Below are 11,924 nucleotides of genomic sequence, written 5' to 3'. Positions count from 1 at the left end.
ATTTATTGACTAATTATTAGCTATATTTTTCTTCCTTATATCCTATCAGTGAAAACAACAAAAATAGTCGGGGTTTTGCTCAGCTATTGTGCCAATTACGTAGCATAAAGCTGAGTCCTTGCTGAATACAAAGCACTGTTCCAGAGCTTATAATTTTAAGTATGCTGACACAAAATTGAAAAGTGAGTGATTGCAAACAGCACTAAATATTAAGGAAAATATGGCACTGTGCAAATGCTAAATTGTAAAGGCAATCCAAGGCTGCAAAAAGCAATTAGTCAATTCTTGTCCTGTCAAGTATTTTCACCATATGATAAATAAATCCCTTGCCTTTTGATCACCAGTTGCTGGCCATTCTGCTTAATAGCTGGCAGAATGTTCTGTGGAGAACAAAAGTTCCAGAATTATGAGATTTTACATGAGTACTTTGCAAAGATTGCATGAGAAATCTTGCCTTGAGAAACAGAGTAGTTTTTTCTAGTATTTGGGAGGGAAGAAATTCCAACATAGTATACTTCAGATTAAATCTGAACATGAGGAAAAAGGAGAAAGAATTTGGAAGTAAAATCTAAATATATTTAGTTGTGTCAGATGTGGCTCTGCAGGCACAAGAAGATGGAATTCAAAGATGATATCCATCTTTGCTTAAGGGAAAAGGTACTTTAAACACATTCAGTAGAAGTATGGAGCAGACTAGCTTGCTTTAAATCCAGTAACAAGAATGGTCTTTGAGATACTGCTAAAGCCTCCTCTCCTCCCTCTTTGTGGAGTTGAGGAAACATGACTTAGTTTCTTGTGATGAGTGAAGTCTGCTCTGTGTCTGTTACCCGCTATAACTCAGTTAAAATATCTGAATGGAAGAAATAATAGAATTTGACCATCAAATATAGGGATATTCAGTTCATATTAAATCAGTACTAACTAGGCTGGTTATTTGAGATTAGTGAATGTTGTTAGATAAACGTGTGTACAGTGATTTAAGATTAAAAATAGCTATAAATATACAGCCAGTTATTAAATTCCTTGTTGCCTACAACTTGGAGAGTATTTTCCCATTTGAGGGGAAAAAAGGCAAAGCAGAAGCTTGTGTTCCAAGGAGAGGTATAGATAGACAGAAGATAGATGGACAGATAGTCTGGCACTTAATCAATGAATCGGAAGGTATACAGAGACAGAAAGATTTAGAAAGAAAATTGCATGGTTCATCATTTAAGTAATCATATTGCACACCTACCTTTATCTCCACGGAGAGAGCAGGAAATTACTGGCTTGTAAGCCAGACATCTGTACTGGGCAGTTAAGTAGAATTTGTAATAAAGGATAGAATGAGAGACCATGTAGATCAGCGTGACCCATTTGGGAAGAGTAGCACAGATTATGTAACAGAAAATCTGGTTTGTAAACTTCTAATGAATTTTTCAAGGAGTCAGCAAGCATGTGGATAAGAGAGCTCTAATTGATACAATCTACTTGAATTTCCCATTGGCTTTTAGCAAATTCCTTAACAAAAGTCTTCTAAGAAACTAAAACAATGGCATAAGAGGAGAAATCCTGGTGTGAATGAAGAACTAATTGCCAAATAGGAAAAATGGAGTAGAAACAAATATTTAATTCTTTCATGGGTGAGTGATTTCCAAAAGAATTCTACAGGGATCTGTGCTGAAATGTGTGCCATTTGAAGTGCTCGTACGTGACCCAGAAAATAAATCATACAGTGGAATGAGATAATTGGTTTATGAGAAGGTTAGTCTGGGGAGTAAAGTTGAGTACATGTTGTAGGAAAGTGTAGAAGGATGTGAAGAGGCTTGGTAAAGGAGCAAGAAAAATGTCTGAAGAAATGCAAATAGTTCAGGTAAAATGACACACAGAGCAAACAAAAAAATGTAAATTCATGACCTGATGGTGACTCATGGCTGATGGCCTCTTGCTCTGCAAGATCAACACTCTGGGACAGCAAAAGAAAGTTCTGTGAAAATATTAGCTTAGAGCTCAGCCACGATCAGAATTCCTACAGAGAGTTAGGAATTGTTAGGAATTTGAGGACAAAGTAGAAAATGTCATTATGACACTGCATAAATTCACAGTTCACCCCAATCTTGAATACTGTGTACAATTCTGGTTCCCAGGAGTAGACTTGGAAAAAGCCAGAGAAGGGCTGCCAAGATGAAAATGGCAGTATGAATGGTAAATAAGAAATGGTTTCAGTACTAGAAAACTGAATAGGCAAGGACTTGTCAGCTTGAGTGAGAGCCCAATGAAGATGTCTTCAACAGAGGCTTTGCTCTACCTATACCTTCATGGGTGGTCTGGACAATTAACTGCTTTCCAGCACAAGAACCAGGACCCAGTGAAGCCAACAGAACACAAATTCAGAGCACACACACACCAAAAGAACAGGTGATTTTTGTCACGAAAAGTTTAGCAGCCTTGGAGAATAACTTCCCAATGGATGCTACAGACAGCAAAAGCTTAATTGGTTTGAAAGGGAAATGGGACAAATGCTTGGTAGTGTGTTGGAAGAGTGGCAGATAAATTACGTCTGGCTTAGGAAATCCCCCAAACTGAAGGCATTCCAGGTCCAAGACAGCATTCAGGAGCGTTTTCATCCATATTTGTCATGTCCTCACTCTTTAGCATTTGCTTCTGATTACTGTTGAGCCTTTATCTGAATGTGTTGTTACTATTAGTTGTCCCATATGTTGGAACTTTCCAAGAATGACATGCTGTGTAGGATGTAGGCAGACTACATGGTGGTTTTTTACAAAGCAGAGCATAACAAGGTTGATTTGAAACTGTTTTTACAGGTGCCAGGTCTGAAAAAAAAACCCTCTATTCACCATTTTCATGTTTGATTATATACTCCATATAAATGACCTTTCTAATGCAATATGGCACAATGGAGTGTTTAATTACAGATATTGTCACCATTTTTTCCTCAGAAATATAAAAACACACAGATTATTCATCTCTTTGTCCATCTCTGGAACAGTGATTCTCCTCCTAGCTCTGATTTTCTGCCACTGGCCAATAAAATGGAATTAGTAAATAAAGTAAATACAGAATACTTGTTCCAATTATGGATCTTTTTTTTTCTCCTTCAGTCTTTCCACTTTCTTTTTCACTTTGCTCCTGTTTTCTTCTGCATGAATGTATCTAATCCGTGGATCCCTTTTCTCATTCTGTCTCTGCAGACCCAGAAATGTATGTTGAAAATTTTATGTAATTAACTGGGAGCATCACCTACCTAAAAATCCTTTTTTATAAGCCAGCTACCCTTCCTTGTTTTGACTGCAGCAGGTGATAAGCAAAAGAGAAGCAGTAAAGGTGGATGTGTGCAACATAGAGAATACTGTTTTCTTGTTCTTGATATATCAAGTTGATGGTATTTATGTCTAAGATGGTTTTGGACTCATTCCAAAGTGTGCAATATTTTCATATCTTACTGTAAAAAATAAAGTGATAAACAATTTTCCCAGAATAATTTCCTTATTCAGCTGAATAAGAGGTGTAATGATAGATGAGATATTTAGCAACCTGCTCATTAATTACTTGTAATAATACATTTCTTACCAAGAACTAGAGGGATGGTACATTTATGCATCATGGCTTGATCCTATTCTTACTGAAATAACCCATATTTATTTATCAAAGAAGTGGCAGGATCAGGAATTTGTTCATGCAATAATTTTGCTCTTCCAAATCTAGTAAAAGTGGACCTGAACAAAAGATCACTGTGGGACTCTTTCTGTTGATAGCAATGGACTTTGGGTGAGTGTTCTCACAACTCTAGCTTCAAGGAGGCCATCGAAACACAGCAAAAGACTTAATTATATGCTTCAGAACAGGAAACTTATTTTCATAGAGTAATGACAATGGTTTGCACTGTTGAAAACTTTTATTTCTTAGCACCCTTAATACTACATAAACAATTACTTGTTAATTTTGCTCTTAAAAAATATACTGAGAAAATCAATCCAGTTGTCTGATTCTTCCCCTGGAATATTAATCTTATTCATTAGACTGCGCTTATATTGCATCCAGATTGCCACCACATGGCATTTAAAGCAAAGTTAAGATCTATTTTTCTGAAATGCAGAGTCACTTTCATTACGTATCAAGTACCTCCACATGATTTTTTTTTCCAGAGGTGTGAGAAAGATATATTATCTCCTCTTAGAAGAATATTCATTACGTAATAGCAATAAGTAAGACTGATTTGCCTTTTTATGCTTTCTCTTTCTTCTTTTTTGCATTCTTTCTTTTCTTCTTTCTTTCTTTCTTGTTTTCTTCCCTGAAACACAAACTAACTAATGTGATTTAAAACTGTCTCTTTCATTACCTGAGAAGAAGGAAAGAAGGCACAGGAGTATTCCATGCAGTAGGATATACCAAGATTCCAGACCAGATGTGTGCTAGCAAACAAAATAGACCTGAGACCATTCTCCAGCACTGAGTCCAGCCAGTATGCAGTGACCTTATCTACATTCTAGCTCATAAAATGTGCCTGAAAGCACTTCTGGAAAAGTGCTTCTTAGTCCAGAACAAAAAAAGTTAAGGGGGGGGCTATTATAAGTGTTAAACACAGTGGATGCATGTGTATCTGTGTTTGTGCCCCGACACTTTTAGTTTTTCTAAGTGCTACGATTCATGATGCATGAGAAAAAAGGGGGAAAAAAAATGAAGTAATGCTCATATGGGGTTCAAAATGAAACAAATTGTAAAATCAGAAAAAAATACTTAGCATTTAAGATTTTATCCTGTGTTGAAAAATGTGTAAATCATATGTCCACTACATTGTATAGAATCACTATTGCATCCAGTTTGGAACTACTGATGCCATTAGCTTCACACTGGAATAGTCATGGAGCCTGCCTGGTTTTCGTGCAGGGAGGCTGGAATCAGCAAGCACGACAGGATTCAGATGGATAAAAGCGAAGGGTCTCGTGAACACCAAAACAGCTCAGAAGTTACCTCCAGTTCAGACTCGGACTGCCAGGTCTTCCATGCTCTTTCAGAACTGCTCAGCTTCAAACTCATCACAGTATATTAGTTGGGAGCAGTGGGCAGCAGTAGGCTTTGGGGAACTCCAAAACACAATGGGGCAAAAGGTTTCCACATGTAGCTTCTTCCCCCCATGCTGCTGTGTGGGTATCCTGGACACAGTTATAGCCACTCAACTCTCTGGTATACCTTGTCATGTTTTGTCAGCAAGGTCACGCAGCAGATGCAAAGGTCCTTCCCAAAAAGCACTGAGCTAAAGACCCTTGCTATTTTTTTTTTTCAGAGGATTCAATAACTCTCCAATTTTAAAGTCATTCTCCACACTCTTCTGCGTTCTTTTTTCACTCTCTACAATCTGCCTGCATCTCTAGGAAGGTTATGTCCAGCATCCAGTCTTAAAATAGGTTTTACTCATAGAAGTTGTCTGAGTGAGACTGTAATTTATAGGTATCTATTCTTTCCACATCTTTTTCTAGCCAATGAAGAAATGCTTTATTATCCAGTTAGTTTTGTTCTGTGTATTCTGTGCTTTAATCAAATAATTTAATCATCTTTCTGTTCTCTGTATGATAAATTAAACAAATTGAACTCTTTACATAATTTTTTTGGACCACTTTCAGTTTTTTCTGCAGCGTTTCCAATTTTTCAGTATCATCAGAAACAGGAAGATGATCTGCACCTTGAAATCTGTTGTTGGTCTCTGCTGAGATATGGATCCCTGTTCTCCCATGCCTTGTGCTGCTTGTGCTGCTCACTCTTTTCCTGTTAATATACTGTAGGACTGCAAAACCTCTTTGCTGTAAAATTCCACTGGGAGTTTGGGCTGATCTGCTGATATGTTATGAATTCTAATTTCCTTTCCTGATTGCCACTATAGTAAATATATTCTCCAGTTAAATAAACTAGCACAATTTGCTCACAGGGCTTTGTAAATTATGTGTGTTAAAATACATTTATTTCACAAACCTGACTATTCAATTTCGGCTGCTTTCACACTATTTGTCGCTTCACCAGCCTTCCTATGAGCTCTTTCCTTTATATGCAGTTTTATATTTACCTCCAGATCATCAGCACAACCATTAAGTTATGCCAGAACAGGTTCTTTGGGGAACCCTACCAGTACTATTGCCAAATAAAATTTTCTTGGGAGTGTCCCTGGGAGAAGATCACCTACTCTGCTGTGTTGCTCCCAGAATTGATTTCAGAGTGATTTGGCTCGCTTCATGTGAGATGAATGCCAGGTCAAGTCTGGCATAAGGGATTGCTCCAGGGCCCTCTTCTTACAGACTGTACGGATGAGATTGTGTCAGACTTGCCTTGCTTGGCTTGTTAGTCCAACCCTTACTCCAACAGGCTTCATGTCCCTGCATGTCTCCACAAGCCCTGCCTCAGGCCACACAGCATGCGTCTTCAGTATCATCTTATAAAAACACCATTTGCAGGAGTACTCAGTCCTTCATTTTCCAGGATGGCAATTTTAGTAGCACATGCTCTTAGATGGACTAAAGATGGAGGTGCTCAGTGTAGGTAATAGTCCACTATGGTCCCTGTGGAATTCATGTCTTCCTCCATCCTCTTCTCTCTGAGGACACTTTTGAAAGGGATCTATGAGCTCTGCTTGAGCCCATCTTAGCAGGCACATACTGTTTGCAGGAGGATGAAGATGCAGAAGACACAGGGAGTCCTGAGGGCTATAACAGGCAAGGCTGACTGTATTGAAGAAGGGTCCCTGGTACCAGAAAGGGGCTGAGAGAAGAGGAAGAGACTAGCTGTTATACAAATGGAAATAAGATAAAGTTATTAAGGAATCATTTGGTCCCCTGACTGCCGAAGGCCCTGCTGCCATGGGTTTGACATCAGCCCTTCTGCTGTCTTCTCTCTGTCACCAGAACCACAGTGGCAAACTTAACAGTCTCCTTGTCTGTGACAGGCGTCACAGGTTTGGACAAGGCCTTGGCCCAAATTCACAAGACATTTAAATAAACCCACATTTCTTACCTAGAAACCTGGATAAAGCATCTTCTGCTTTTCACATGCTTTCATGCTTTTGGATTTCTATACAAATGCCACCATTGGCTCAGATTCAAAAAAATATGATTCCTGTGTCAGATGGGTAGAAATGGGTGAGTGTAGATGAAGGTTCAGTTTAACTCACCATCCAACTTTGTGGCTACAGCTGTATGAGAAGAAGGGAAGTTACACCCTGCTCTTGGCAGACCTCTTCCCAGCTAGTGAATGTGAATGCTTCCAGGGCTCCAGCATAAATTTACTTCTACTGTTCTCCTGTAGAGGATGTTGGGAGACAAAATGCGCATTGTTACTAAATCTAACAGAGAGAAATCTCCACACGTTAGCTTGCTAATAACATCCCAGTAGCCAGTTTGCAACAGTGTACACAGCTTCTGATAATCTAGGATCTCTGTGTGCATTTTTAGGCATATGGCCTGGGCAGGAAAAGAACCACTCATCTGCACCAACACCATAAGTGGGACAAAAGCAACGTCATCTTTCTGTAGATGTTAGTTTTTTCATGGCCTGTCTGTCTTCCTGGAACATCTCTCCAGCCAAGGACCAGTGACCTACCAGCTGGTGGCAGCAGCAGCTTCTCCAGGATCAGCACGTTATGATATGATCACAGTTCCTGGGGACAGTAAATGACAGGCTATGTAAATTCATGCTTCTCACTTTTGAGGAATTGAGTCATTGCCAGTAATCTTTCAACCTAACTATTTCTTAAAGCTTTTCTAATCCTTTGTCACCCCCTACAAACTTTTTTTGCAGAGTAGCTTGGGAGTTATAATTGGCAGTTTGTGAAACATGAAGCTAAAGCATGATGACAATGCTGATCGAAGCATTTTCTAAGCCCTTTGGAAATAAGAGGAATAGTTCATTACCCATAAATGCTTTCCTATTGACCTTTCTTATACCTGTATGTTGTAAAGAGGAAGATGAGAGAATGTGGTTAGATTTAAAGAAATGCAGAGGATTGACTGGAGTCAAAGAAAAAGCATCATCAGTATCAGACGTCACTTTAGAGGATGAAAGAAGGCAGATAAACACTCAAAGGTGCTCACTGACATTACTGAGTCATGCAAAGGAAGAATCATAGAATCACAGAAGAAAAGATGAATAAACAGTTTGCTTGCTGGGGAAAAAAAAAAAAGTGTTTTCAGATTTGCAAAAAATTTGATAAATGAAACTTCAATTGGTTCTGAGAAGGAGACCATGTTCCATGCTATAAAGGAAATCAATGGCACCTCCAATTGGTCTAGGTAAATAACCCTAAAAGAGTTTCAGATCTAGAAGCTGGCTTAATCCTGAGGATATTAGCAGAGTATGCAAGCCTTAGGATTTTAATGCCACCTATAACAATCTGTCTGCAGATCTGCAGAAGAACTTGAAAAGACCAGTAGAAGACAAAAAATGGAGATATATATATATGTATACATAGACCCATATATATAGTATCCAACTCCATTGGAAGCCCTGAGGCATGGAATTTATTGTTAGTAAAATGTGAATCAACAGTGATCTCATCTCTTTTCTCACCCACTTGGAGATGCTGGCACATCAGACGCCAAGAGACTCATAATATAACCCTCATTTTCTCACTCTGAGCATTCTCCTATCCTATTCTGTTATACAGTTATGTCTGTAGGCTTCTCAGGCTCTATCCTGCAGGAGTGAAGGCTACTGCTTCCAATACTTGGGAGAGTATTCTAGTCCTTCATTCATCAGATAGCTGAAAGCCTGTAGATTTCCAGTCCAAATGTATTCAGGATTACTCACAGTGCAGCCATTCGATCATGTGATGAAGTCAGTATCCCTCTCTGACATTTACTTCTCAAATACATTTATACAGTGTCACACCCTCATTCAGTCCTTTCTGGTCTATACTAAATAAGACCAGATCTTCTAATTCTCCTAAGTATGCATTTTTTTTCTTGTAAACATCCTAAGAGAGCCTGAGATGTCCTTCAGAAGCACCAGAGTGCTCCATGTGAGGCTGAGGGCTGCTGCTAGATGTGAGCTTTGAACACTGTCTAATTTCACTAATCACTGCACAATGGCTGGGCTTGAAATCAACCCCAGGTAAAGATGCAAGTGACATATCTGCCAGATGTCAATTTTTTGTAGCATGAGAGAAGCAACTAGTTCTGCTCCAAAAAATAAAAAGGACAGTGTTGGGGATTGCAGAGCAGTTCAGTTTGACTTCTATACCTGGGAAACTAACAAGAAAGTATGACAATGAATATGGCTAACAGATAAAATCATCACATCACATAGAATCTCAGAATTGCAGGGGTTGGAATCAAGAGAACAATCATTGAACATCCTGAGTTGGAAGGGACCCATAAGCATCATTGTGGCTCCATAAGAACCACCCAAAGCTCAAACCCTATGTCTGACAGCATTGTCCTAACGCTCCTTGAACTCCATCAGCTTGGTGCCATGCCTGCTGCCCTGAGGAGTCTGTTCTATGCTCACCGCCCTCTGATGAAGAATCTTTCCCTCACCCCCAGCTGCCCCTCCCCTGACACAGCTCCATGCCGTTCCTTCGGGCCCTGTCGCTGTCACACAGAGCAGAGCTCAGCGCTGCCCTGCACACCCTGTGAGGAGCTGCAGCCGCCAACAGGCCTCCCCTCAGCTCCTCTGCTCTGGGCTGAGGAAACCAATGGACCTCAACTGCTCCTCATATGTCTTACCTTCAGACCCTTCACCATCTTTGTGGCCCTCCTTTGAATACTCTTCGATAGTTTTATGTCCTTCTTACATTCTGGCACCCAAACTCAAGGTGAGAATGCATCAGAACTGAGCAGAGTGGGACAGCCTCTTCCCTTGCTGGCCTGGCAATGCTGGGCCTGATGCACTCCAGTATATAGTCTGTGGAAGACTATGAAGTAAGAATTGATGAAGATTCCATAGAGATCTCAGACCAAAATCTGTTAAGAGCTTTCTTGAGCGACTGATGATGTGGATAAGGACTGCCTAATCAACACAGGAGGATCTCCACTGTCAAGCTGTTTTATTCTGGTTTCCCTCAAGACATTCTGGTTTTCCTAGACTTGCAGCCATCAATATTCCATCCTGGACTAGCCAACTAATTCCCTCGCTGAGGAAGCCTAGAGCTGAAAAAGAAGAGCTTGCTACATCACAACAGCATTTTTACCCTATAGGCAGCAGGGCACAGTCTGAACCAGATGTCACAGCAGCTCTCTGTCACAGCACAGCCCCATTTGTCAGGGCACACCTATCATGTCCTCACACCAACCCAACAGTTTTCTCATTGCCTCCACCATCCATCTTGTGCTGCTTTACAACTCAGTGGCACCAAGCCACAGAGCTGCTGCTTGGCTCAGGTCTCCCTTTGCAGACCACCGGGTAGATAACTCAGCAGTCACATGAGGAAGGTAAATAACCTTCATCATGTTAAATTGATGACCACAGCTCCTACTGCCAACTATCACAGAACACCACACAGTGACCTTTCGGTCTGAAACATTAATGAAGCCAACACGAAGGTTCCCTCCAGTTGCTAACTGGCATTATGCTTCAGCTCAGCATATGTACCCACAGTCTCGACTGGCACAAGATACTTGGGCAGGGATGGCTGCTGAGCACCCTGTTCTGCACAGCTACCCATCAGGACTGTCCCGATCCGTCCTATCCTGACTTGTCTCACCTTGACCTGTCCCACCACATCACCATGCCTGCTCCGGCTGCAGGCAGAAGGAACAAACACGTCCTCCTGCCCTCCCCCTGCACATCCTGCTCCAGTCATATACTCACCAAAATGCAGACTACAATCTTACTGATTTAGAGCCCTTAATAATGCCATACTTGAAAAGCAAATATAATTCTGCTACTTCTTGATCTTAAAAACAGCAAGATTATCTAACCTATGGTTTATCAGACAGATCTGTCCTTTAGAAAACCTGGCAAAGACATTAGCTGTGTTTCATACCATCTGTTGATGGTGAATTGTCACCTGCTGAATGTGGACTCACTGGTAAAAGCAAGTGGTTAAATAACAGCAAGAAGAAAGAGGGGGGAAACAATCATTGAGATAGGTAAAGACCTCCAAGATCATCTAATCCTACCATCAGCACATCCCCTCCATGCTCACCAACCATGTCCCTCAGTGCCACATCTACACATTTCCTGAACACCTCTAGGGACGGTGGCTCCACCACTTTCCTAGACAGCCTATGCCACAGCCTCACCACCCTTTCTGAGAATACATTGTTCCTCATATCCAGCCTGGACTTTCTCTGGCACAACTTGAGGCCAAAAATGTGGGCAGACCCCAGCATTACTATGAAAGCAGGTCAGTTACTCAGTTGTTGATGAAAACATATTGTGTCCCATGGCACCTTTCAAAGTGTCCAGGTGGTTTCCTCTAGACCTCTTTACATAAGTGCAGTATTGGCAACTCTTCAAAACCATAGAAAACAAGGATGAGAACACCTAGGGAAGGGGATGCGTTGGATGGAAAAAAGTCCTGTGGAAGTTAAGTATCCCTGGAGGAGATCTGCAACCTGTTTGGGCAACGTGTTCCACACAAGAAGTGCAGGAGTGGGCGCACACAGAGAAATGCATGGACACGTATGTACCTATACCATTTGAGAACCATAAAAATCTATCTGTTTTTATAGGTATACTTAAAATGTCTGATATGCGTGTTATGCATAGATTAAGACCACAGATAGAATAGGTATATAGAATCGCAGCACTTTTGTGTGCTTTACAGGTGAGACTGTGTGTTTTGGAGCGTATACGTACATCTCTGCACCACAAATTCACACACAGCGATGCGTTTCAGTCTAAGCAGGCTCTCGCACAAGTGTACTACGTATAACGGTGCCGCAGCAGCGCTGACCCCCGGCACCAGCCCCGGGCCGCACTGCCGCAGCGAGAGGCCC

General features: G+C 40.9%; 1 long non-coding RNA gene across 2 annotated transcripts; it reads right to left on the bottom strand.

The window, feature by feature from the left end:
* Positions 1-5,162: 5,162 nt before the first annotated feature.
* LOC149918469 (uncharacterized) lies at positions 5,163-11,896 on the bottom strand. 2 transcript variants are annotated; one of them, XR_016465052.1, is made up of 3 exons: positions 9,708-11,896; positions 7,157-7,642; positions 5,163-6,747 (listed from the first exon to the last, which is right to left on the bottom strand). It is a non-coding gene; the product is annotated as an uncharacterized LOC149918469 (long non-coding RNA). The 2 variants fall into 2 exon arrangements; XR_016465051.1 differs by having other exon boundaries at positions 5,163-7,284; positions 7,585-7,642.
* Between the last annotated feature and the right edge of the window lie 28 nt (positions 11,897-11,924).

This window comes from Phasianus colchicus, chromosome 3 (genome assembly GCF_987193195.1).
Source record: "Phasianus colchicus chromosome 3, bPhaCol1.hap1.1, whole genome shotgun sequence".
NCBI lineage: Eukaryota > Metazoa > Chordata > Aves > Galliformes > Phasianidae > Phasianus > Phasianus colchicus.
The sequence above is the reverse complement of the archived record's forward strand: the minus strand, read 5'-3'. Positions and strand labels throughout refer to the sequence as shown.